The 27,458-nt window shown below is 42.2% G+C and overlaps 1 protein-coding gene across 1 annotated transcript in view; it reads right to left on the bottom strand.

Annotated features, from left to right (window-relative positions):
* Positions 1-3,806: 3,806 nt before the first annotated feature.
* Positions 3,807-27,458, bottom strand: part of IQCK (IQ motif containing K) — a 183,673-nt gene continuing 160,021 nt past the window's right edge. The window contains exons 11-14 of the transcript XR_004754539.1: positions 8,603-8,783; positions 6,447-6,580; positions 5,061-6,082; positions 3,807-3,884 (exon numbers count right to left, since the gene is read on the bottom strand). The gene's annotated coding sequence lies outside the window, so the exon portion shown is untranslated. The remainder of the gene's footprint in view (positions 3,885-5,060; positions 6,083-6,446; positions 6,581-8,602; positions 8,784-27,458) is intronic.

Genomic DNA, 27,458 nt, shown 5'->3' on the forward strand with positions numbered 1-27,458 from the left:
AAGAAAGTCAATGTCTAAATTCCTGACAGCATCAATAACAACAAATCTAGTGTGAAATGGCATGAGTTTTCCCCAGATATCCATTTTGTAACTTGTATAGAATAGAAATCTTGCTGAAAATAAAATTAATGTACAGAACAAGGACTGAACAAATTCATAAAAGCTGTGGAACTCGAAAAGAAATTGTTTCTTTCTCTGTTGCTTTCATTTGTGTGTATATTCATGACTGTGTGTAAATCTAAATACATTCATAAGCCTGAGGGCAATGTTGATTCAGAAACACAGAACAAAAATTAAAGAATCAATGGCCTCTTGAAATAAATGACAGAACTCCCTTGATTTCAGCAGAGACAGAATATTTCCCCAGCTATTTGGGCCAAACTTATCAACAGCCAAAAGACAGTAAATTTGACCTTGGAAATCCAGTGAACAGGAGGAGAAAAGGGGTCTTTGGATTGTCCATCTGTTTGGTAAATCTTTCCTGAAAATGTATCAGACAACACTCCAAACTTTCTTCCCTACCCTCACCTCATCATAATCTGGTGAACCCTCTTTCTCTACCACCTCGGAGACAGTGTAAGCTCCCTAAGTGTCAGTCCAGAGTTTGGTGAGGAAAATACATATCTTTGTGTGAGATAAGCCAGATCAGAATTTACTTTCAAGATGTGACATGATTTCACACTTACTTTGCATTAGGAGTATGCAGTGAGGGAATCAATTCAGGCCAGTTTATGTGGTGTACATCCCAGGTACCACACAGTGCTTACTTCCATGTGGAGACAAGCCAATATTTGTTATGACTCCATTTGTGAAGTTTTTTCTTCTCATTCTTATCCTTGCAGCTGCCATGCTGAGATGTAAAGAAGAAACAGTGTCTTTTATTTCCAGATGGAGGCACTGAGAAAAGAGAGACTATAATTCAACTTCTTTAATCTGTACTGGTTTCAGGGCCTGAGCTACAGAGAACATAGATGTCATGAAGTGTGCAATGAAGCCTGCCAAGATATCTGTTGATCTCCCTTGGTGGCGCACCAGTGCCTGAATGACAGTAGTGTCCTTGCAATTTATGTAGCTGTAGCTGCTCTGGACCATGCACCGAAAAGCAATCTGGATGTCAGCAGCAACTCCCTCAGAGACCAAGAAGCCTGGATGATTTCACTGGTGTTGCCTGTGCATATTGTTAAAGGACTGTGTTTGGAAGATGGCCTCAGAGGTCCCAGTCACTGCCTTGGCTCCATGGCCTTGCCCACCCCAAGCCACCTAACCACAACCTGGGGAGGGAGGCTGCAAGTCTGCACGGGGACAGACATTCTCTTGAACCCACAGGGGTTCCTGAAGTGGCCTGTGAGGATAGTCACGGCATGGCATTGGCTTCTTGCACAGACCCTATTCAGTTCCCTTGCATTTCTAGAAGTTTTGCACCCACTGCTGTTCCACCTATATGTGCTGGGTGATCATGTCATCTTGTCTACAGCTTGTCTGCAGCACCCAGAACCCCTGGCTCAGTGGGGCAAAGTGGCTGTAGTGGCACAGCATAGCAAAAGGCTACTCCATCTGCTTCATTGAGGAAAACAAGGTGCAGCAGGACAGCCACTGGCTCATTCCAGAAGGCTGCCTGATCCCACAGATGAACCTCCTTTCTATTGGCATGAGCCCAGCTCTTCTGTCTCCTTGTTCCTGTGACACAGAGCTGCAGTAATACCAAACAGCCACCAGACAGGTAGGATTTAACACCCTCATAACAACAACAATGCTCTTCAGGCAGAATCAAAGCCACTGCAGAGCAAAGCCCTAGCTTAAGGAGGAATGATGCATGTGTGGGACAACCTGAACTGCTCTAATTTTTCTGGTATTTATGTTTCATTAGGTAGCAGTCCAGAATGGCCCTGGGAGTAAATCCCTCCTGGATGAGTCCCAAGGTCAATTCCATAGCTGCAGGACTAAGAAATGCACTGAAGCCTGGCCAGTTGATAATCTTCTGCCTCGCTCACACCAATTGAATCCTTTCTTCTTTTGGACGAACTTATCCCCGAGCTAGCTAGACTGTAGGCCCCTGTTAAATAATGATGATTATGTTCTTTTGCTCACTGCAGACAAAGAATTATAGCCCCTCATTTAGAACTCATTTCAAAACCGTGAGATTCTGTAATTGAAAGTGGCTGAAGCTAATTTGATAACCCAGTTCTGAACACAGCCGACTAACTACTTTCCCTTTGTCCTTTCAACAGTAATGGCCTTGTCAGGAAACTCTTCTGTGCTACTTTTAAGAGGGCAATTATGATGGAGGTTGAAAACTATTGTTCTGTGACAGGCTGCAATTTCAACATTGCCTTCAGGTTTTCAGCAAGGCCAGGGGCATGGCAGAAGGTTCAAATGCCCTCCAGACGCATCTGCCCCCTGAAACAACTGCCCAGCAATCACTGTCTTGGATGACTGGCTCTAGAGCATGCCCCAAAATGTAGATCTCTGTCCAGGAGCATGTCTGACAATTCCCAGGCCTACACTGATACGTGCTGGGTTCCCCCAGGGTGGGTGGGAGGGAGAAGAGTGTCTCTGCCTTTATCCTTGCTGGTAGCTCCCTCAGACACACTGCACGGCTGATCCTTGCCAACTAAAATTCCTTTACAGGACACCTTGAAGGCTTCTCCTCACTCGCAGCCACCTTCAGCTCACTGTACAGGGAGGCTGCACTAATGTTTAGATATAGTGAATGCCCCTCTTGGGCAAAACAGGCAGGACATACTTATACTGCACAGGTGGGAAGGAGAGGAACTGTTTACCCTCACGAACAGCTGTACATGCACAGAATATGGCAGGGGCACACTCATATTTTCACATGCGCTGCTGACTGCATTGCTAAGATCCTTTCAGTTAGGAATATGCTCACAAGCGAAGAATAACCTGGCAATGCTTTCTGCCCTCGGAAAGGTCAAAACAGCCTAAACAGGCACTGCAACAAAAGCTAGAAGGTAAAGCCTTAATTTGATGCCCACCTAGTGCTCTATCTGCAAAACTGCTGACTCACTGCTTTGCTCTTGTGATTAACAGTCTTGACCACTGAACGCATTTACTGCGGTACAAGCATCAGTGCAAGAAGCCCCTTTTACCTCAAATTCCTGCCTGTCTCATTTTCATATCCTCGCCCAGGAGTGCAGTGGGTGCTGGAGATGAGAGCAGCTTTCTCTGTATGCCACCTTTGCAGTGAGCACCAAGAGGAACTTGCTAATTGCAAGATACATATCTTTGCTATCTAAGTAATTTTTTCTTGGTGTTTGTAGGATTCTGGGCCTTCCCCATGGTAAATGGAAGAAATGTAAATAAACAGCAAACATAGCCTAGAGCTGTGCTCAGAATTGGTCTGGCTGTTGTAATAATTAGCATAAGCAAATTGCTAAACTGTGTGCTGTGATAAAATGATGGATTACAGCATGGAAGAAATCATTAACACATTGATTAGCACCACATGCCTTCAAAATCACTATCTAAGTGAATTCTGAGGATTGTGTGAGCTTTGCAAATGTTACAAGCACTGCCTTCCATAATCAAGAATCAGGACATATTAATATATAAATCACTGAAATACAAAATTAAATTTTAACTATTAAAGTCAGTTCTCAAGTGTTTCTGATACATTCTGTAACTGTTCACATGGGGTTCCTGTTCTGTGTCCCCCTGTACTCACAGAGACGGGGCTGGAACCGTGGCTGCTTGAGGCAGGGTCTGACATGAAGGGATCTACCTCCAGGTTTCCAGGTGCACATCCCCTTCCTTTTTTATCCATCTTGCTGGTAGTGGCCAATACATGCATCTTGCTGCACGCATTCTAAGCATTTGACAGTGCTGGATGGTGAGATGGTGTGTCCCTGCCATGCAGTGTATACCTCCTGGCATAGAAAAGGATAATTAACAAATACATAAATAAATAATAGAACACGAATAGTAGCCTTTGTTGTTGTTGTTGTGTATGATAGTTTTGCTTTGAATGTAGTGGGAATTAGATTCACTTCTATCTATTAAATGAAATGTTTCCTTGCACTTACATATCAAAAGGATTTCCTGACCAGTCTACGTGGTTCACTGGCAGCATCTGCTGCTAGGTATTCCCTCATGGTGGCTTTAATAATCAAAGCAGCTCTGCTTTTGCCAGAGCTAATAGCAAGAGACTTCGCTCCTCATTCAGCACAAGTGCTCAGTAGTTTATAAAATTACTTGTTTGAATGGGTTTCCTTTTATTAGGATTAGCAGGCCAATCCCATACCCCTCCCCATTCCTCCCCCCGTTGTTTTAAATAAGACGAGACACACATACTGAATTTTAATTCATCATTGTAACAAAAATGTGTATGTCAATAGTGGCTACCTGCTGTGAAAAAGAAATATAGGAGCCTACCCCATAGCTCTATGTCAGCACATTTACCTAATCCCAGAGGATTCCCAAATTCATTATCAGCAGTACATAAAATCGATACAAGTCTGTGATTTCACTTACTGACTTTGGGTACTGCCACAGTAAAGATTATACATGCAGGCTTTGCTGTGGTGGTTACAGACATAAAATAACACACATCTCACAAGCTCTGACACCCAGGAGGATAAAAGCATGTCCAGAGCACTGAAGTGCAGGGACATCAGAAGCTCCGTTTGTGTTGCAGAAATGCTTGGTCCATTCCCTCCCCACCATTAACCCACTCAAAACTCCTAAGTGCCAGGGGAAGGAGTGGAGCCACAAGTTTGGTTGTTCTGATTATTTTACAGATCCTACCACAGGCAGCCAGGTCATAAATATGTTTTTGGGTCCTGCAGTGGACTAGAATGGGAAGAAGAGAGCTGAAAAATGTTTGTAGTTCATTTGCCAGAGCTGAGTATCTCAGGGATTCCCCCATTTTCACTGACAGATTAAATCATGGATGTGGAAACTAGTGACCACTGACTCCATGGTCTGCGTCTATAAATGAAAGAGTGTTTCAATAGGGGGGAGAAATTTATTTCACTTAATTAAACCCACTGGTGTGTGCTATGAATCTATTCGGTAAAATGCCCTTTTAATAAGTAAAAGAATACCTTTCAAAATTGCAGAAGATTTGCAAATGTGATCCTGTAGTTCCTGCCCCAGTTCAGTTCCAGCTGCAAGGCAGCTCTCAGAAATGAGAGACAAAGTGTTCTTCTCCAAGGAGAGTCCATTTTATGAGTGCCTGGTTGTATGCTTAGCTGCTCACGGCTTCTCTCTCAAATCTGGTATCTCATTGGATTTTTTTTTTTTTAAATTAATTGGGTACTTTTATACATAGTTCCAAGAGTTACCTCTCAGGACAGCATTAATTTTAATAGCATCTTAAAATGACAGATTCGAGATATGCCTCTAACAGTGAATATATGTAATTAATAGATTTTCTTCTTGCTGCACTTGCTTGGCACTACATTTGTCATGGCAGTGGTCCTGCTTTGGCACCATTCTCATCCATTCCTCATCCACTGATTTTTATTTCATAACAAATCTTTCACTAACAGTATAATTTCTGCATCGCCATACAGGCAATGCCACATACTTAAACTCTTCATAAACATTTACATCAGCATCTGTCTGTGTTAGACATCAAATGTTCTTTTCTGGAGGAGTCTGCAGTTTCACCTGCTATTATGGTATATCATCTCCCAGAAACAGTCTCAGAAATATCTCTCACAAATTTAAGTGTCATAACTTGCCTGAACAGCCTTCACCTAAACAGATGGAGGAAATTGTCCTGATTTTTTGGCAGCCATAAGGATTGTTCAGGCTGCAAGCAAAGTTGATGAATAACATGGCAACCAGCCCCTTTGCTAGACAGCCCCTCTCAGACCAGCCAGACTAACAGCCTCATAGTACAAGCCCTTATTTTCCCATTTTTATTCAGATCTTCCCATTTTTCCTTTTTTTTTCAAGAAGTCTGGAGAACATTGTTGGTAGCTGTTTGAAGAATACCTGATGTTTCACAGTGACACAAAGCCGCACAGTACTCCTTAAATCTGTCTTCCATCTCCTTTGACTTAGAAAAGCTAGTCTGTTAAGACTAGGCTTTTTGTATTTATCCAAATGGGGTTTGCACCTAAAAGCTATGCAAGAGCAGAAACAGTTTGTTGCCCTTAGCCAAAGAATAACGTAGATAGAGAAAATCTTAAACTCAGGAAAAGCAATCACATTTCTCAAAATTGTTTGAGTGATTTCATTTCAGTACTTGCACACTTGTTTTGAGCACTGTCATGCTGGCAGTGGCCAAGAACGGCACAAGTCTGTGGAGCTGAAAGCACTCACTGCGCTCTCCTGCACACTGCAACTCTTTGGTTACCCGCTGTTCCATGATACTAGTGTTCCTTCTAGAGCCACCTAGAATTAGTCAAACAAAGAAGAGGAAACAAACCCATGGACACGTGCTTTATACTACAAAGCAACTGCTTCAATGTTTTACTTACTCAGGTTCGTCTCTCACTGGAGACGAGCAGCAGACTGCAGCCGAAAACCTGAGGCTATCCAGCTGGGACAAGGAGCAGATATGGAACGAGGTAGACGCTGCAAAAGAGCTACTTTTGTCTGGCCTATCTTCTTGCTGTTAAAAAAGCAATGGGACAGTGACATTCGGAGCAATGGGAGGAATGCAAGGCAGTAAGGCTTGCATGGCTCTGCGGGTTTCCCTTTCCTGGGCTGTTGACACCACTTCCCAGCCAGCACCTGCCAGGAGCTAGTGAGCAGGAGCCAGCTCACGCCTATAGCAGTGAGAACAATTTCAGGCCGCAGCACTCTCCTTAGGCAGAAGGATGTAAAATTGTCATGTATTAGATATTCGAGTTGATGAAAAACTCATTCTATTGAAGCAATGCCAAAAGTACCCCTGACTTCAATGGAACAAGTATTTTTCCCATCCTTCCACTATCTTTCTGATCAGATCTCTGTTTTCTGTTGTCACCCATTCTTTTCCTCTGAGGCCTTCCCAAATGTTTTCAGAGGAAACAAACTGATTTTGTATCTTCTAGTTTTAACACTCCTGCAATATAATTGTATTATTTGTCCTAAAAGGAAACTCTGACAGTATGCGTTTCAAGTTTTCCATCTTGCGCAGTTCATTTTTGTAGGAATCAATAAAGGTCACGCTATTTAAAAATGCCCAGCCTGACCAGAGTGCAGAAAAGACCACAGAACTGCTCAGGGTTTCCACAGCGATGCATGTTTTTGTTGCCTTTTTATTTTTTTTTCAGCAGCAGATGGTAGGGCTGACATCTGCAAAAGCAAAGGGCACAGCTGGGTTACATCTCAGGTTATGGAAAGCAACAACATCTACTATGTGTCACCTGTTTGGACTACATAATTCACCTTTCTCTGAGAACAAAGTGCTTCCCCTATGCATAGAAAATGACTGCATGTTTCCTATTTATAACAAAAGTGATGCCTCATACCCCAGAGGAGAGAGAAGAGCAATGGCCTATAATATTAACAGCCAAGGATGACACTCATAACAAAAAGCAAAGCTACCAACATTCAAGGTGTTTTCTGCATTCTGGAATTAAAACTCTTTTTGTGAAAGATGTTAGTCTAAATGCAGCAGTCAGTATTTTGACAAAAAGAAAAAAAGGGAAGGCCTTCTCCCATGGGAATAAATGTGCATCAGGATTACAACCCTGTTTAAAGCAATGAGGATGTTGGTGCCTGGCTGGAGCACTGCAGGGGCAGTGAGGGCAAAGAGGGCAGGGGGAACAAATGCCCACACGCCACGCATCTGGGTGGCTGCCCTCTCTCCCCAGCTGGCTGCAGGTACTGACAGTCATTTGACTCAAATGGAAATGAAAACAGCTTTTGGTCCTAGTGAGAGTTAGCATGCAAACCAAAAGAGCATACAGTAAGTTTCAAACCACTGTAGAGAAACTGGTGTATTTTACATCACACTCATTGTATTCTTTCTGGTTTTACTGTCCAGAATTAAAATGAAAAAGGTCTTTTCATAGCTCTGTTGTGATTCAGTCTGTGCCAAGTGCTTCCCAGTCTGGATTCAACCCCAGGTATTTTACTTCTGTGGCATTATTTGAATGTACTGACCAAAATATACAATATTGTAGATAAGGGACATCTGTGGAGAATTATATTCTTGAATGCAGAACAAACAGTTGATGCTGTCAGTTGCTCTAATCTCTGCACCAGCTATGTGCATTCAGAGCAGTTGATAATGCAATTTGGTGTTTCCCTGGAAGCAGGCGGAAGGGCATGCACTTTCAGAGGAATAGATGGCATGACTGCAAGAGCACCCCAAAGTTCAGTCCCACCCCCTTATTTGTACTGTATTAAAGATACTCTGAATGTGTGCTTTCTGTCAGGGACTTTTCTGCATGCTGTTGATAATGTTGCCTTGTTCAGAGGGGTCAGCAAGAGCAGTACAGAGTATTTTCCAATTAAATGGGCAGAATTACTTAGCTAAGTCCTTTTATTTAATAAAAAAAAAATGCTTAACATCTCAGCAAAACAAGATCTCTTTGGCTTGATTCAATCTTGCATCTAAAAACAAAAAGGGCATGAATGTGAGTGGAATCCTGTTCTTGGAGTGAGAAATAAACCCAAAAGTGCTGTTAAGTTTTTCTCTTACCTCTAGAAAAGCTGCCTATAGATTTTAACTCCTGATGTCATAGCTCAGCACTGAATTGCTCGTGCCCTGATCAGTTTGGATTTTTCATTTGATGTATAGCATGGTCTCAGCAGCGTGGCACTTCACAGCTTGAAGTGAAACTGTAGGACTGCTCACAGACTTCAAGAGGGTCCAGGAAATCCTACAAAATAGCAATGAGATAGGATACAAGCAAAATCTGTGGTAGTTTTCCATGTAGAAATAGTTCACACTAAAGCAGTCCAATCACTGTCTTGTTATCATTTTATATATAGCTAATATTAGTAACTACCAAGAGGGTAATACTATACCATTAGTTAAATGATCTCCATCCCCTAAATCAGCAAGGCAGTTGATACCTAGTGCATGTCAGCTACTGATAAGGAGAAATGACAAAGAGCAACAACAAAGCACAACATTTGGCAACACAGAAATGTTTTTATGGCCCGGATGAAAAAATCCAGAAGCAGGATTTTCACACATACCTCGTGCCTGTGGGTGTCCCTAGCCTCTAAATGGACTTGCAGAAATGGGTGCACTAGAAACTGGGAAAGCTCTCCCCATTCCTGCTTGTCAAAGCAAGACCTCTGTGACTGCCGCACTGAAATATGGGCTGGGGCACCCTGGGCACCCCTCTCAAACAAGAAATCCAGGCATTGTTCTGTAATCTCAAAAGAAATTGGGATCTTTATTAGAAAAGATACCGTAGCTACCACAGAGAGCATCTCAGAAGTCAAAACGTGTTTTAGCAGCCCAGGGACTTTGGAACCAGTGCTATCTCCAGCAACACCGGGAAGAAGGGCGCCAGGACCTCATCCTCCGCAGTTACAAAGCAAGACCCTGAACATCTTGGCGTTTAGAAACAACAGAGCAGTCTCCAGCTGTTTTTCTTGTTTTCTCTGTCAGATGGAGAAACTTTTCGAAAGCAACTGCCTCAGCGCAATAGATGGATGATGGCTTGCACAGTAGGGTAAGAGCAGGAAGCAATGAACTGGCTGGCTGGATTAATACCATCATTAAATAATAGCAATGTGTATTTCAGAGCCTCATTTTGCAAGGCTCCAGACCTCATTTTATGCCCTTGATTCACTTGTAACAAGCCTGTACCTTACTTTCCGCTACTCTGTATTTCGTTCTTGAACACTCCTCTTCCTGCTGGTTAAGGACAAGGAATAATGGAGAAGTAAGCACAACTATCTAGTGTGATGCTATCAGACACAGCATGAATGTAGCAATAAGCATTATGTGCCATCAGCATTCATTCTGCTTGAAAGACAGCTTCTCCCTTTGTGCGGTCCTGGCATGCACCCTGCAACAACCCAGCCAGCAGGGAAAAAGGCAGGGCAGATTTCACAGGGAAGTTTACCTGATATTAACTCTTCATTAAGAGAACAGTTTCCTGCTCCCCCATCCAGGGGGACACCCTCTCCCTTGCTTTGAACAGAAGTTGCCCCTGCTCAGCTGGGCTCAGCCAGGACATATTGCAAGGCAGAGGGGAACAGGGCCAGTTGAAAGCACCTTCATGACTGCAGCAAGAGCTTCCCCAACCTTGGCCTCACTTGGGTAGGATGCAGGAGCAGGCTCAGTGGAAATCATCTGAGGATCGCTGTAAGCTAAAGACCAATTTTCATCTGAAGTCAGTGATCACAGCTACTTCTCGCTAAAGTGGCCAGAGAACCTGTCCTGGGAGGACAGGCACATAGCACCCTGAGACACGTGCCTCCTGGGCAGATACAACTGCATTTAGCTGAGGTCCTGTCCTCCTGGGCTGCCTGCAAAGGGCAGGGAGGTGCTCCTGCCTCTGAGCGCTGCATAATCATAATAAATGCATTTACTGGAAGAAATTAAACAACAACAGGTGTCCTTCAGAGCCTGAAATGGCTGTTAAAATAATTTACATTCGTGAATAAACAGCATGAGAAATTGTCTGACAGCTTCTCGTTATTAAAATTAAGACCTGCTTAATCCCTGCCTATGTCAGTGGGACCCAAGATGACCTGCTAAGTGCTGGTCACAAAAGTTAAGTTAATGTTGCCTAAAGGAAGTTTTTGTGAAAGCAGACTATTTAAATATATATATACATAATTTAAAAACATTTTGGAGCTGTCATTGTAGCAGCTGAAGTCAATGGCAAAATCCCACAGCTTTCAGGGAAGCAATGAAGCAGAACTTGCAGAGACTGTCTGCAAGTGTCCTGTGCAAGAGCACAGTCTGGGGGACTTACCCTGGGAGGAATTTTGGTCCTGTGCAGGCAGCCAGTTTCATTCCCTGTTGGATGTGCTCCAGTAAATGCTGCCGGAGGCAGAAGCTGCGCATGCACTTGGAGAAAATTCACTGACCTGCTATGTGGCCTCCACAGCACCTTGCCAGTCCTTTTTTACTCTGCCTGTAACACAAGGATGCCAGCGGTCATATATACTTTTTAAATTTAATACACTTAGAAAGTTTCTCCCTAGAGTTATTGTTAAATTACCCCATTTGACATACAAGATGTCCCACAACGCCATTGTTTTGAGTGAGGCCTTAAAGACAAACCCAGAGGCACATACCACGTATGTTCAGTGAGGCTTACTGGAAGCGATCTCAAGTAAGGTGGGGAAGGTTTTATGCTGAGTGCCTTTCCTTTCTGCATCATGTTTTGTTGCTACTCAAAAGTAAAGGATTGATAGCTAAAACAATCCATTTGCGGCAGATCTGTCAAGATGTAAAAATACTGATATTTGAAGCTGCCTGCCCACGTGTAAAAGTAAGTTAAAATCAATAGGGATAAATTAGGACTTCTCCAGCTATATAAATGTTACAATAACAGAGCCTTTAGTGCATAAAATCCTGTATAGCAGATGATTAAAATAGCTGAAATGTACTTTTTACTACAGTTATAAGAGGCAAGGTAAAATATCAACTATCTTCCATTCTAAATTTTGAACAGTATGTTATATTTCCACAGACACTTTTTTCCAGAGCACTGAGTCCTACTGATGCCTGTTCTCCTCGCGATGAGCCTCAGGCTCTGCTGCACCCACACCGCTGCCCCTGGGGGACATCTCCCCAGGCTTGTCCCAGGAGCACAGAGGAGCACCAACTGACTTTTTTCTTTTACTAAATGAGATGCCACCCTTGGGATAATATGTTTTTATTTACCTTTTCCTTCCAAGGTGCATGAGACATTACTCTTCAATAGCATATTTGTTACTCCTGGACCTATCTAACACCTGATCCTATCTTGCATTTCCCTTCTTGTTTTTCAGTGACTCTAGCAAGTTTCTAGCAGAGCTCCTTGCTCAAGCAAGCTGTCCTCCTGCTTTCCCTCTGATTATTTCATCGTCATGATGGCTGGCTGAGTTAGGCTGGAGGTAAGAAAAGAACATGGTTTCCTGGGGAGCCAAAGACACGGTGTTACTCTGAACTTTACCCCATGGTTCCTGCCAGATCTTGGCCTGACAATTTCAAATCTTGATCATTAAATGAAGATAGCAGTACCTCTCAGGCACGTTTCTGTTCCAGTATGAATCATATCACTTCGTTACTTATAAAACTCTGTTAGTGACCCAAAGAAACTCCGTGTTCTTATGAGTGCCTAGTGACTGCCACAGAAATGGAACAAGCAGGTGACCAGCCTTGTAGCTTGTCTGGGAGTTCAGGTGTGGAGGATGTTTGCAGGAAGAGAAAGGAGAAAAGTTCATTTTTCAAGTGGCTGCCAGGCTTATTGGCAACCTCACATTTGGCCAGGACTTGTTTGTGAGAGGTCGGCAGCTATTCCCTTGGGCCTGAAAAAAGATTGTTTTAAATACTTAAGATGGGCTCTCAGGCTATACGTTCTTTGCAACAGTTATGCTATTCATGAGAAGTTGTTCAAATGGGACTTTTCAATTGCTTACATGAGAGGAAGCGTTTGGCAACCAGACAGAGAAAAACAGATTTTTAGGAGAAGCTTTATCCCAAAGTGCAATTGTTTTGTCACACATTTCTTTCTCTCTCTCAAGGTTGAAAAGTTTTTGGCAGCAAAAACTGTAGAGCTTGCAAAAGGCACGGGTTTCCAGCACGGCGTGTCAGATGAACCTAATGAGACAGATCCTTGGCAGCCACAAATGAGTGCAGCCCCATTGACAACACTACAGCAAGGCTGATTTACACTTGCGGAAGATAGGGCTCAATATGTTTGAAACTTGGAGGCTGCCATTACAGCTCTGAATGGCTCATGCCTTTACTCTGTTTAAATAATGTGCATGATGCCATTGCCCTGAAGTGCAGTAATTGGGTATTATACCATTCCAATAGTATTGGTTGGCTTCTCCTTTCTCCTCATCTTTTTACTGTAAACGTTCATGCAATTGCATGTAAATAGTTTTCTTTTATAGCTCTTTATTTCAAATGATTTTTTAATACTATTTTCACTGCATCTGTTCCAGTTAATTATCAGGCCTGAGAACCAGAATCTGGCTCTAGTATTTTCTTGACTCGAGGCCATTAATAGTCCTGGTGCCCAAAGGAATGGGGACGTGTCGCAGGTTAGGTCCTTCGGCCCGACCTATGCCCATGCAGCCGTACCAGCAGGAACACACAATATGCTCTCGGTTGCATGCAAACTGAGCTCTCTTAAGCAGCCCAGAAAAATATTTCTCTGCCTAGTAAATGAGGTTCTACAGCTTGTGTTGTTTGGGATGTAAGATCTTGTGGTCACATGGCTTCATTTTGATCTGATAGATGGAGGGTCTAAAAATTTTACTTAAAATACCTGCTACTCACACCCATGTGCATTGGCATACAGACATGCAAAACTGGGGATTTCCCATACAAACAAATTTCCACATGCATGCAAATGCATAATTTGACAATGCAGCTTTGTGCTCTTAAAGATGCAGACAAGTGGTTATAAACAATCCTAAACTGACAGGCATAAACAGTGCATGCAGATGTCTTACATAAACACTAAGAGATCTGTGGAAGTGCTGTACAGGCGCAGTCATCCTTTGTTACTCCCTGGTAATATATGCCTAGCAAAAGTGGATTCTACAGCCTATTCTGTTTTCTTGAAAAGGCACGTCTCCCATTTTCACAGCTTTTTCTTGGCAGCAAGGTAATAATCAGGCCCTGAGTGCTAAACAGAATTTTTAAAATCTATTTTTCATATTTATTAAAATTCCCCAGTGTGTCGGCTCTCCAGAGAGTCATTAAATGATGAGTTCTTTATGCAAAATTTAATTTAACTAATTTCCTTATAAAACTCTCCATACAAAGCTTCCCAAAGTGTTTACCAGTGCAATAAACCATTACAGAGATTGTTTTAAGTCATTTGCCTCCAGACAAAATAGACATTTTGGAACATTTTGATTTCTGTCATCTAATAAATGAAGTGCTACAATTCTAAACTTTATATCTGGCATCTCCATTATTTTTCCTTGCTTTACATCCTTCTGAGAGGTTCACCATGACATGAAAAGATAAATTGTTGTAATATTTCCTGCACATAGGAAAACATTTATTTTTTCCCCCAAGTTTGTCTTTTCAAGATGACTTGGTGTAAGTTGCCATTTTTTTTCTCCTAAGTATGTTTAGTTTATAAAAGGGTGACCTCTAATTAGAGGCTAATTCACTGAATCTGAGAAATGTTTTATAATAAATGAGAAGTATGGTTTGGACAGAGCCCCACTGGCTACAAACCGACCTTGTCTTTGATGTACGAGTCCAACAGGCTTGACACTTCCTTGGTTTATTTAAAATGTTTATGTTTTTAAGCTTGATCTTGTTTGTAGCTTTTACTGTATTTTTGATTATTCCTAACAATACCTTGCCAATATCTTATACTACAGTACAAGATTGTACAGTACAGTACAACTTCTTCCCATCATCACCAAAAATATTTTAATTGATGCAACTGAGAATCATGCCAGCTGTCCTAGGCTGGACACACTGGCAGCTCATCATGACTTTACACGTGACCGAAGTGCTCCAGCTTACTGTCTCCATTTGCAAAGTATGCGGTTTGCAGTAAACGCTGCTGTAGTCTTGATACTATGACCATCTCAAGGGACACAGCTGCTGCTGCCCAGGACACATCCTCATGCCCTGTTTGGAACTACCCAGTGTGTACTGCTCACCTCTCCCTTCACTGCACACCTTACCTGTTATTGCTAGCACTAATTTTAGCAGTGTTAGAAAGATATTTCACCCGGTCTCACCAGCCATCATCACTGCCAAGAAGCCAAGATCTCTTTGACCTTAAACTAGGGTTAGAGAAACAAACTGTAAAAAGTTCTTTTTGTGATCTTATCATTGCTTCTCAGTCTTGCCATCTAAATGCCAGCAAAAATGAATGCTTTACCTCACACATGATCCCCGTGTCTCTCTATGAATACCTAGTGCTGTAGCGATGTTTAACCATTCTAGCTGCATTCATTCATTCATCGCCTATTATGTCACTTAGCTTCTTGAATCATTACAATTTTAAGACTCTCATTGTATGGGTTATAAATACATTTGACGCAGTTTCCCTGCTATTGGAACATAAAACTGAGCTTGGAAATGGAGAAACACTAAGCCCAAGCACACTTTATGTATATATAATATCATACTATACCAATGAAACTCTGGAAAAAAATAAATGCAAAAGTTAACTGAGTTTCAATGCATGCTCACTAGATACACACAATTTAAGAGTCTTCCCATACAGGGAAAAACATATTTCAAAACATAAGTTAAATAAGGTTAGAATATTTTATAGTCTTAAAACCTAGTTTATATCTAGTGCAGTATATTTACATCATCCCTCACTGAAAGTTCCCACTTGAGGGTTTAAAACTACTGTGCTCAGAGCAGCAAAAGCACCTTTGTTACCAGCCCAATGAGAGGTTACACCAGGCTTCAGGCAGTGTCACCCACTCCCTGTGAAACAGTTTGCAAGATACTTCACAAGAACATGCAGATCCTGCGTCCTGATCTGTTGACTCCTCCTGTAATATCTTCAGTTTAAAGCACATTTTTATAATTCAGCAAGGGTTGTGTTAACCCAGAGAAACCTTGCTGAGACTGCTATGATCCTTGCTCCAAAATGCTCCTGGATATCCAGTACTGCTACAGTTATTACACAGATATCTCAAAGGAGGGAATGGACATCTAGCTATACCCCAGAGCTTTGTTAGCCTCTATAAGGTGCTTTCACTGCAATATAGCTCAAGCCTCAGCCTGCTCTCAAACCTAGAGTCACTTACCAACACTTAAAGTCACAACTCGGAAAAAACTTTCCACTTGCCTTTTCAAAAAGTCTCAGCTCTTAACTGCTGGAAGGATACATGCCAAATAAGTTCCTCTTTCACTAACAGGCTGTAGTCCTGAAACTGATACTAGAAATCATTCGTTACTAGCAGTTTCAGAGGGTTACATCAGTGTGTTATAACTTCAGCAAGATCTAAGGCTTAATGAAACATCCCAATGCTCACCCATAACAATGTCATCTCTCTCAGCAATCTTTTAATTCAAAATGCATTGTCTGTTTCTGTATTTCAGGTTTAGTCTGACTGTATATATCAACACTACCAATGCATAATCAGAGCTTATGAAGCTAATTTGCCAAAAAGTCACTTTATACAAACAAAGTCAGTGTTTGCATGCCTCAGTATCCGGTATATGCTCAGCTGCACTAAAAGTGGGTTCTGAATAAATGCGGGAAGGAGATAGCAAGAGCACCAGCTACTGAGTCATGTAAGCCCTAATTGTGTTTGCATAAAATCTACCTGATTGGCTCCCTAATGATGTATGCCTCGAGTTTCCACTGATTGTATCTGCTTCTGCATTTGAATCAGAATATGCAGCCTCAATACCCATGTTTAGAAATATTTCGATACCACCTCTAGGATAGGATATATATGAATTGGTAAAAGTGTGCCATGTGGCATTCTCTGGTTCAAAAGCAGCCCATTCCTTCCTTCTGGGAAGGTTTCCACCACCTCTCTGCCCCCTGTCCCTTTAAAAGCTCATTCACAGCTCTATCAGTTAGGAAGACTTTTGTAGATTCATTTGCCTTGTATGAGGCCAAAGCTCCCTCTGAATACTACAGGCACAACTCTCTCCATAGACCAAAGAGGTTTCACGTTCACTGCACTGGCTATGCCCACACTTTGCAGTACCTGAAAGAGCTGCCCTTCCCTTTGCCATGCTGTCAGAATCTTTGAGGAGCATAAATAAAAATTGAGTGTGAAAAAAAACTCTTCAAAGGTCCATTTGGAGGATCTCAACTGTGATGCTTGGCTCTCAGTAGAAGTTTGAGATAGTGCAGGAAAGAATTATATCAGAGTCAAGGTCTATCTTATTGCTAAGAGAAAGGAACACTACCTTTTGTATTGCAGTGGTATAATGAATAGAAGAAAATATATATGGAATGAAATTAACTGGAGCCTGTGGAGTTTCCTTTGTTCAAGACTCAATTTAACTCACTGCTTTCTAAATAGATTATGGTTCTTGTATCTAGTTTTTTTTTAAAAAAAAAGCCCTTTCACTGTCAGTAACTATAAAGCAGGCCTGGATTACATAGGAAATGTGTCTCAGCAGAATGCTAATAAAGTGATGCAGTGAAGTATTTGGAGACGAGAACATACCTTTATAGGAATAGCTGGGATTAACTTCATGTTGTATGATAGGAAAACATATGCAAATAACAAACTCACAGTCATTTGTTCTCCCCTTTTGTCATATTGGTAAAAATTCATTAGTACAGTGATCTCCGAGAAAGTCAACACTTTCCCCAAGAAAGGAACAGTGAAGGTGTTAGAATTAGCCAAAATTTCTATTATTTCTGTTTGATTAAGTAGATTAAGGGCTGAAGATCACTCAGTGCATCACAGTAGTGCTCCATATTTTATATTTCTACATGTAAGATCTGACCTTTACAGTCTGCTGAAGTATAGGACCCAGCTCCCATCTGCTGTAAACTGGTACAACTCCAGCTGAAAATGCAGGTTTATACCGAAATTACTGGCTTATACCACTTGAGCACTGGCCATGGAAGTCAGGATAGGTACACATTGGAATTCCCACTGTGTATTTCCACACACCGGGCTAATGATGGATGATCTTGTCATCTTCTCATTAGTTTTACATGAAGTGAATGCTTCCACTTATTTGCTTCTCAGGTTTTTCTAGCTTTGAAAATCTGCCTTGTAGCTAGCAAAGCATCATCAAGGCTACAAAATCTCTTTGAAGTGTGGCAGCATTCCTGCTCAGGATTTATGATTCCACCAGGTCAATGAGACTTTAGTTTAGGAACTGTATAGAACAAATATTACTTACTAATGAATTCTACCCTTGAGAACCCCACTGCAAATCTGCTACAAGAGCCTGGATGGATCATTAATCAGGTATCTTTGTTTTAGCGCTCTTTGGAAACTACTGTGAGAGTGGAATCACAGAAAAAAGATATGCAGAGCATCATTCCTCACTTTCAAAAACATTATTTACCAACCCATTAGGCCGTCAAAACAGCACCCAGATGTTATTTCAGCCCTTTCAGATCTTTATACATATGTCTCAATGCAGAGAAACTCAAGCTGAATACATAATAGCAATTACAAGCCACATCTGCAGGGCTCCTTATTCCATTTGAAAATTCCTCAGCTATTCTGTCTTTGCTTTGTTTGTGTTCTTGAAACATGATTTGGCAAAATAAATACAATCAGAGATCAGATCAACACTCTGTTGAAATGCACTGCCTTTCATTTATTTGATGGTATATACTGCTCCCTGTTTCACTGGGTTTCATTTCCATGTTAGTGAGCGTTTGTGGTATTCATCACGGCTGCCAAATCTTGTACTTCACATCTTAGTATTGATCTTTATTTATTCTGCCCTTGATGAGGAATCCCAGAGTTAAAGACTCTCTGATCTCAGAGGCACAGCCTCCTCGTGCATGTCATATATACTAGACTGGTGTCAGAGAAGAGCTGTACAAAATGCTCCTACCCAGGAGGAGGCTGATGGTGAAGTTAATTCCCCCCTCTGCTCATCACTAGGGCTTTTCTCAGGAGAGACCGACTCCTTTGGTACATATTCAAACTCACTTTGTAGATTGGAATCTCATTCATACTCACAGAATACTCACTGAGGCAGTCCTTTGGGTCCAAAATACAGAGCACTACATAGTCCCCGCTGAAGAGCCAGGAAATAGCTGCGATATCACATGGCCTCCCAGAGGACAGCTTTGAGCACTGGAGTGATGCTCCCCGTGTGCTGCAGTTTCACAGCCATCCAAAACCCAGCGAGAGCAAGAGTGTAAACACAGCCCACTTACCCATCTTACACCAGAGCAGCAAAGGCAGCAATCTGCATGCCTATGCATACTAACTATTACTCGGTGCTGTTTATACTGTTTACTGGGGGAAAAGCAAACAATCCAGCAGTAGGCTAGAAAGGGAACTGAGTTCAGGTGACGGAGAACTACACTGAACCTGGCTTCAGACATTCAGTAGTGAAGGTAACACTCAGGTGGTGAAGTTAATGAAAGACAAATTCTACAAATGAGGATTACTGTACAGTCCATTCACTATTCTCCAAACTTTTCACCATATCCAGGGTTTACCTGAGAATATAAAATCCTCCTGAACATGGTAAACTGAGACCTCTCTCCCCAGCATTCACCTAGGGGAGAATCTAGTTGCAGGGAAACGTAACACAAGCGGTGAGAAGACACAGACTTCTGCACCTACACTTAACCTGACCAGTGAGTTCAGGTGTCAGTCGTGGGGTAGCACTGAGAAGGGGGCCTTATAGGAGTTCAGAGGAAAATGATTCACCAAGAGAGAGGTGAATAAGTTACGCTGCCTTCCACTGATTTCAGTGGGATCACAAATCTACTGTAGGGCATGCCTTGATGACGACAAAGGGGATTACCAAGCCCATGGCTCTATGAAGAAATGGCAATGCACACAGAAATCCATGAACAGAGCCCTTAACTAGAACAAGTCCTAAAATACTCCCTAAAAAAGACACCCATAGTCTATAGTTCAAGGATAACAACACCTTTCCCCTCTTTAATCTGTTAATTTGCTGCTATTCTGGTCTCAGCTACACAGATCTGTCAGGATGGGTTTGTCCTCCTCCATATTTTCTGGTTTGGAACCATGACATGGGGTACTTTAGAGGACTTAAAGCAGATTTAAAAAAAAAAAAAAAAAAGAAATCCTGGTTTAAATGCAGTAGTGGAAACAACCCAGAACAGATCATGACTGCTGTAGCAAGCCTAAGTGAATGCCTGCCTTGTCAGCAGAAATCCAGCAACCCAGACACTGGTGACTCGATTTCAGTCTGCTTCCTAGCAGCTTCTGGCTTAATTTTTTTCTCCCCCCTACAGTGGCAGTTATTTTGACACTCATAAATCCTTTGGTGTTGTTGTTTTTCTCACCTAAACTCACCCTTTTACAGGTATGAGCTCAACTACAAAACACGGCTTAGTCAGAGCTAACCCTTGCAGAGGAACAAAACCCTTTGACTACTAATGAAGCAATTTGCCTATTCTCTCTTTGGATTAATGTGCAAATACCATGGCTGCTATTATAAAGAGAGCCTAGTAACAAATCTATAGGCAGAACATACAGTATTACAAACAGCTCCACAAACTTCAGTAGGTCTCTACATGCAAACTAGTCTAACTTGAATACATTCCTGGATCTTGATGGTCAAGAGTCTTGACATCCATTTTCAAAATGTCTTTGGGAAAATCTGTGGAGAATAATACCACGAAACCACTTCCCATTCAAACATTTCCAAAGGCAGGCAGTTTGTTGGTGTTGAAGGCAGCCATTTGCACTCTCAGTGCGGTATTTTTGGTGTGTCTGCAGTGCTATGGTCCATGTGCTGTAAGTCACAGAATGAGATTAGCTGATATATATTTTCTTTATAAGCACAGAGCCATGGAAGCATGCAGTGCCTCTGAGGTCCAAAGCCCTGCAAAAATCATAGCCTGTAGGGAGTTCCTTTTCTATAAGCATGTAGAATAATTGCTTTGTAGCCAGAAACTCTGATTTGAAAATGAGTTTTTCTTCTCATTTCATCATTCCCTTTATTAGGACACACACTAATCCTTGTCCCAGCAGGCACAGCCATGCACTCACCAGGGGTGACCTTCTGGGAGTGACCGCATTTACTTATCTTTCTGCCATCCAGGATCTAAGAACTGGGGAGCCTTCATGCTGTTTACAGCAAATAGCATTCATCATCCAAAAGACAGCCGTATTGTACTTGCATTAAGCTATGTTAATTGCACCTAATGAGGGGAAACAGATCTAGCAGATAATGTCCTCAGCTGAAAGCTGGGGAGCTGAACCTGACTGCAACCTGATCACTTCTAGGGTGAAACCTTACCATTGGAACACACAGCTTGAGTGACTGGGCTCTCAGGACAAGCAGCAACACATCTTTATGCTGTCTAGTCATTTTGACCATAATGACAAGTGAATGACATTATCTGGTGATGATCACACTTTCTTCTAGACAAATCTGAGCACTCGGATGAACATTAAGCTAATTTGATACACATTGATTGAGGATGAGGCTAGAGACAGTCATCCAGTTTCTCTGCGCTTCGGCTTCCCATTTGTAAAATGGATATAATATTTCTTCAGGGGTGATGCAAGGACAAGTGAGTTCAAATTTGCAAAGGTCTTCATAATTGTTACTGATGGGGAGGAGGCACAGCTCCAATACTGCTGTGATCTGATCGGGACAGCCCAGTGCAGCCCTCCCCGTAACACCACACAATATGCTTCAAAGTGCTATTCACCACGGGGACGGTCTGCCACCCTGTTAGCCCCACCCCATAATGTGTATCTAATAGTTCTTTCTGTGTGATTCTCATTTTTTTTCATAACATTCTATATACAATACTTGAGAGCTACAGATACAGTTAACCCCCAAACCACAGCCACTTCAGTTGCATAGCACAAAGTGATCTTGAATTCAGCCTCTTGTGCTACCTTAATCCAGCAAATCATCACAGTTCACATCTCTGAGCCTTGGGGTTTTCCATTCAGATAGGTTTGCAGACTGAAATTAGACTCTGTTCCTACCTAGCAGAAGAAGAACAGGCCCATACTTACAGGCTGATGAAGAATTGGTAATACAGTTTCTCTCTTTATCTCCTGACATAATATTTAGCATCCAACCAAAACTACAAGAAGTGAATATATCAACGTATAGACACATAAAGATGCCTACAAGAATTTCTGTTATTAGGTCAGTGCTAAGCTACCAAATACAGAGGATTTTCACTGTAGATGATGACCCTTACCTCACAGTTAGGTCTGCAGAGAGTGAATCAGGAATGAATTCCTACAGACAATGGGGGAACCTCTTCTAGGGGAGCTGTTTCTGTGATTTCAGTGGAGCTGTCCTGAGCTGCACCAGCTGATGCAGCAGCTCACTGTGGTTATTTATGATTGTAAATCTGCTGAATAAAATGCTCCAGAAGAAAAAAAAAGTCTCAGTAATAACTCAATTATTTCAAAAGTTCCACTGTAAATCAGCAAGACTACCTATACGGGACTTTGGAGTGACCAGACTCGTAGCTTTGGGTTAGTTCATAAATGTCAGGGAAGAGCTGTGCTGTGACTGCTCTGTGTATTTACCACACTGGTTGGAAAAGCATCTTACATGCTGCGGGTAATGTAGCTCTGTAGCTAGGCTTTCTAATAACCAGTTTTGCCTTGCAAAGTTGTATGAAAGCTATAAGCAATGTTAATACCTGCAGGTTCGTCTTTTATTATTTTTCCTTTGTAGAAAAGCAAACTCCAGCATATCAGCAAACGCAAGAGCCAATAAAAATGAGGACCAGGATACAGGAGGCTCTCATGAATCAAATTAATAAATTCATGTAAACCTATGCCTACACTGTTATGCTGATCTATGCAGATTCCTTTTGTTCATTTAAGATGCCACCAGGTTACTTATTTGTGTCTGCAGTAGGGGATCATCCCCCACCAGGCATTATTGATTTGCTTGGTAAGTGTCACAAACCAAAGGCGAGCAACTGCAGCTAAGCTCCCATCCACTTACTCCAGAGCCCAGGCTTCATTTTGACCTTCTGTCCAAACAGCACGCCATAACCACCGTGTTTACCTGTTTGACTTGCAGCGCCACCTCTGAATCTCCCAGGAACGGAGGCAAAATTCAGCTTTGTGTTAGTAAGAGGGGTCAGGACGTGCCACTGGGGAGCCCCACCTCTCCTACAGCCATTTCCCAGAGGCCCGGGGCAAGGAGATGTGTCCGCTGCAGGCTGAGATTTCGACCAGGTCCATTCTCACTTGAATCTCAAAATATTATATTCAATTACATAACTGAATTCATGTCTGATTTAGCCATATCTCATAAATGATTAAGCAATTAAACTTATTATTGCATTTCTGTCTGTTCCAGGAGGCATCACAATGAAACAGCGCATCAGGAAGAAATGGAAACAACGAAGCAAGACAGAGGTCCAGCAGAAGGATGAAACCTTCAGTGACATTTAATGAGCGCCTGCATTTCCACTTTGAAGAGCTTCACTGTCTCAGGCTCCCCAGCTCCCTGCAGCTGGCAGACAAGATCATCATTACAGTTACCAAATGCTGGTTTTCAGCGTGATGCACAAAGTAGTGCAAGCATTGTACTAGAGAGGCTGAGGTGTGGCAGTTCGCTCCAGCAGCTGCGGCTGCTGAAGAGCTCCCTCACACTACATGGAGCCTTCCCACATGGGTAACAGCGATCCCAACGCTCTGCACCCCCTGTGGTTTGGGACCTGGATGGCTGAAAGGTGACGTTTCCTCCAGAGCAATTCAAAGCACCATGAAGTTAACAGAAGGCTTCAGCTTTCAGGAGCCATCGGATCACAGTTTTGTTGCTGCAGTTGAGATCTGTGCTGGAGATACTTTGAGGTAGCCAAGAACATTCAGTGGCAGAGAATTACCAGTGAAACCACTGCACCCGTTGAGAACGCTTTTCACCTTTTGCTGCCAGAGCCCAGGTTTTCCTGGCACATTGTAGTTCCAGCCTTCTCTCAGGCATTTTGGAGACGTGGTCATTTAAGGACAAGGAGGAAGAATCAGTAATGTGCTGTCTTGGCAAGCCTCTGAAGCTCACCTCCATTTAAAAACTGCCAATGGGCCAACCAAATACAATAAAGTTTTCATTAAGCTATTGCCAAAGTGTATTTCACTGTTTTTAAAAGATCATACCCATGGTAAAAAAAAATCCAGGTAGAATTGTTAGTGAAATCTCTACAAGGAAGTGTAAAACTACCATGCCTTTTTGAGATTTACTAGAAATCTGGAGGGTGTTGAACTAAAATTCCTGGACCAAACCCCCTCCTTAAAGCTGCTATCCCAGGTAGCATTCATGCCACAGGCTCTCATCACCAGCTAGGATTAGATGTAGCCCAGGCAACATATGCTATTTGTATAACTGGCATCAGCAAAACCCAAACCTTTCCTTTCCCTTCAGTTCGCAGTTCATGCCATCTAAAGCCAATGCTCTACCACTGGTTTGGTTTGGTTAACTTTCATCCTGTTGTTCCCCATAGTCACCCAGTATAATTATCTGATCTATAATTTATGTTGTTATTCAGAGTAGTATAAAGAGTTTACTTTATTCCTGCAAGAGCACAGCATGTCCAGATTGCATCAATATTTTATTTCTCTCTCTTTGTGTATGTATGCGGTTATCTAGGTGCTTACTAAGTATGGAATTATTACAAAAAGAATAAATTGCAACTGAAAAGATGAAAAATAAGACTGGAAACAAAATGTGTCCCAAATAGCGTCTGCTCTGTCTTCTCTCCTGTCTGCTGAGTACCTCAGAAAGAGCGTGGTTCCAGAGCATTTCCAAGGAGCCAAACCCACCTCCGTGGTGGCAGCGGCCAGGGACATGACATCTTCCTTCAGAGAGCAAACAGAGCCTTTACAAGATACAGAGCTTTGTCCTATAAATTCCTACCTTTCCCATCTCTCACTGCTACCCTAAATACCTTCCCAAACCAATCTGCATCCAGCTCAGAAGATCCCCACTGGGTGCATGTGAAGGCAAAGGAAAGCTAAATGTAAATCACATGGGGCCACGATACATTATTCTGGTTAGTGGTGTCTCTCACATCTCCAGAAACTGTAACAACTTTGTCTTAACTGTCAGGTTGGAATTGAACCACTTGTATTTTGCAGGGTTCTTAAAAGCAAATGAGATCCTTAAGGGTGTCTTTTTTAATCACCAATTTAAATTCCATCATCTTGACAGTGATAAAAAGTGACACCCAAAATTCAAGCAAGAAAGAAGGTTTGACAGGTTTCCTGGAATTAAAAGGAGCTCTATGCAAACAGGCATGTTTACAAGACGGGAAACAACATCCTCACTTATTAAAAAGTGACTTGGGTAATTAAACAAAAATTGGAAAATTCTGTGTTGGTGCAATTTTATCGTAATATAGCAAGAATATTAACAAATCCAGCCTTCTGATACATTACTTGGTGGTGGTAGCTTCTGAAGCATTTAGCTTTTAATGTCTGATGCCAGATTAAGTGGTCTTAATACATGCAGAAAGTAGCAGCAAGTTCCAGAAGGTTTATGAACTTGATCTTGCATCACTTGCATATCACAAGCCTGAGCAGATTCAATTCAGAGTGCGAACACACCATATGAATTGTTCAAACACGTTTACTTTGGACCATGGAAAAGGAAAAAAGGGCTATGGGTGGATTTCCTGATAGGTGGGACAAGGAAGACACAACCAACACTGGTACATGCTACTTAGTAGCTCTGCAGAAGGGCTGCGTGCATATCAAAGTCTCCTGCTCTCAGAGAAGCTACGAGCTCTATCGTTAATGCTGTGTGCTTCATGTCTCACCAACACACAAAATTAAACAATGTGAATTACAACACAGGTAGAGAATGTAAACCTCTATGTTACAATCCTATGCCCTCACTCAAAAATCATGCAACTTTTCCTTTTTACGTATAAAAATCCTTACTGAAACCTACTGGTATTCATACAGAAATGCCAATGGATGCAATGGATGATTTCAGTAAAACTCTTACCCGGTAGCTGCTCAAATATTGTGCAATTTTGAGAGGGACTCTAAAGGGATTTTTGCCTTTTTTTCCATGTTAATGGAGAAGTAAAGGATGAAAAGCTGAATATCCAACTTTTGAATGACAAATTGCATCGAACATTTTGGAGTTGTTTGCTCAGCCATGGGGTTGGATGAAATTTTGAGTAATCAATGGATTTTTTAAAAAATCTAAATAGCCAGTAAAGAAATGCTAAAAAATCCCCTACTTTTAAAACATTTTTTCCCCTGGGTCTTTTCCCTTCTACAGCATTTTCACAAGCTTCCCAAAACCCAATTCACTTCTTGAGCTCTCCAAGTACTATAATACATTGTCACAGCTCTCCTGCAGCAGTACATCATCATTCATGCCACTGTACAGCCACCATAAAGACAGCATCCTTAGTGGGACTGCTGTCATGATGTAATATAAATAATTATAATGACTGCTCAGAAGGGAAATTTCAAATCTCACAGTCCCTCACCTTCCCTTTGAGAAATAAAGGTGGTTCTGAAAAATGGAATAATATGATTTATATGCAATTTTATGTCTTTGAATTTTTTTTGCATTTCCACCTGATTTTTCTAATACTAAATTGTAGTGTTACTACAGCCTATATACGGTACTTAAAGAACAAATGAGTACCAGAGGGAGCAGTTTTCTGGGACGTATACATAGGCTTGTATGGGTAGCCCATCATTACTACAGTTAACATCCCACAGTTCCCATCCCACTAGAATATTCAGGCACAAAGTACCGTGGGCAGCAAAGCAGCCACCTCCCAGCAGACCATTAGTTAGCTCACGCCAGACACTACATACATTATTTGTGGCAGGCTTCTACTTTAAGAATAATGATAAAAAAGCTTGTAATGAGATGAAGCCCCAAACGGTCCATCACTAGGAACCACACGGCCTTTGCAAATGCTTCAACCAGCCTGATGTGCTGGATTAAACCTGACACCAACTGGACAAAACACTGAGGTCTCCAGCAAAACAACTTCATTTATTTAAGGGCTGATCATGTCCAACTTCCCAAATACCAGGAAGTGTCAGAGGAGGGGATCTCTTTGAGCCCAGGGCTGAGAGACTTCACCACTACGAGCCACACCTTGGTCTATGGGTGCCTGCACTCAGGGTGCCCTTACCTACAGCCTAAGCGTACCGGGAGCCCCAGCCACGAGCATGCAGAAAATACAGAAATACCCTGGGTCCTACAGAAATACCCTGTGTCCTATAGAAGTACCCTGTGTCCTACAGAAATAACTGTGACCTACAGAAGTACCCTGTGTCCTGCAGAAATACCTGTGTCCTACAGAAGTACCCTGTGTCCTTCAGAAACGCCTGTGTCCTACAAAAATACACTGACAGCAGAGACCTGAGTCACTTTCACCTGCATTCGCCCCCAAACCAGGATGGCTGGTGCAAAGCCATCGGGGTAGAAATGAATCATTTGGGCTGGGAAGCTGTCTGACTGCATCCCTGTGTCGCTGCCAAAAGCGCTGCCCCAAGAGGCACGGCGCTGTGGGGCTGGGGCTGGCTGTGTGACTGGTGCCAGTCTTTGTGACACGGCCATGATAGGGAGATCCCTGCTGTCAGTACAAGTGTCCCGAGTCACCCGTGTAGCAGGACTTCTGCACGTACATGCCCCATGCACACACGTCTAGTAAAAAGAAACTAAAATTTTCAGCACTAAACATGGGGTGGGAAAGTGAATTGCAGGGTCCTAACGTGATCATGGGAATGCGCTTGGTTATAAAAAACCGAGGATGTGCAGGAAAGCA

Source organism: Oxyura jamaicensis, chromosome 14, assembly GCF_011077185.1.
Source record: "Oxyura jamaicensis isolate SHBP4307 breed ruddy duck chromosome 14, BPBGC_Ojam_1.0, whole genome shotgun sequence".
Lineage (NCBI taxonomy): Eukaryota > Metazoa > Chordata > Aves > Anseriformes > Anatidae > Oxyura > Oxyura jamaicensis.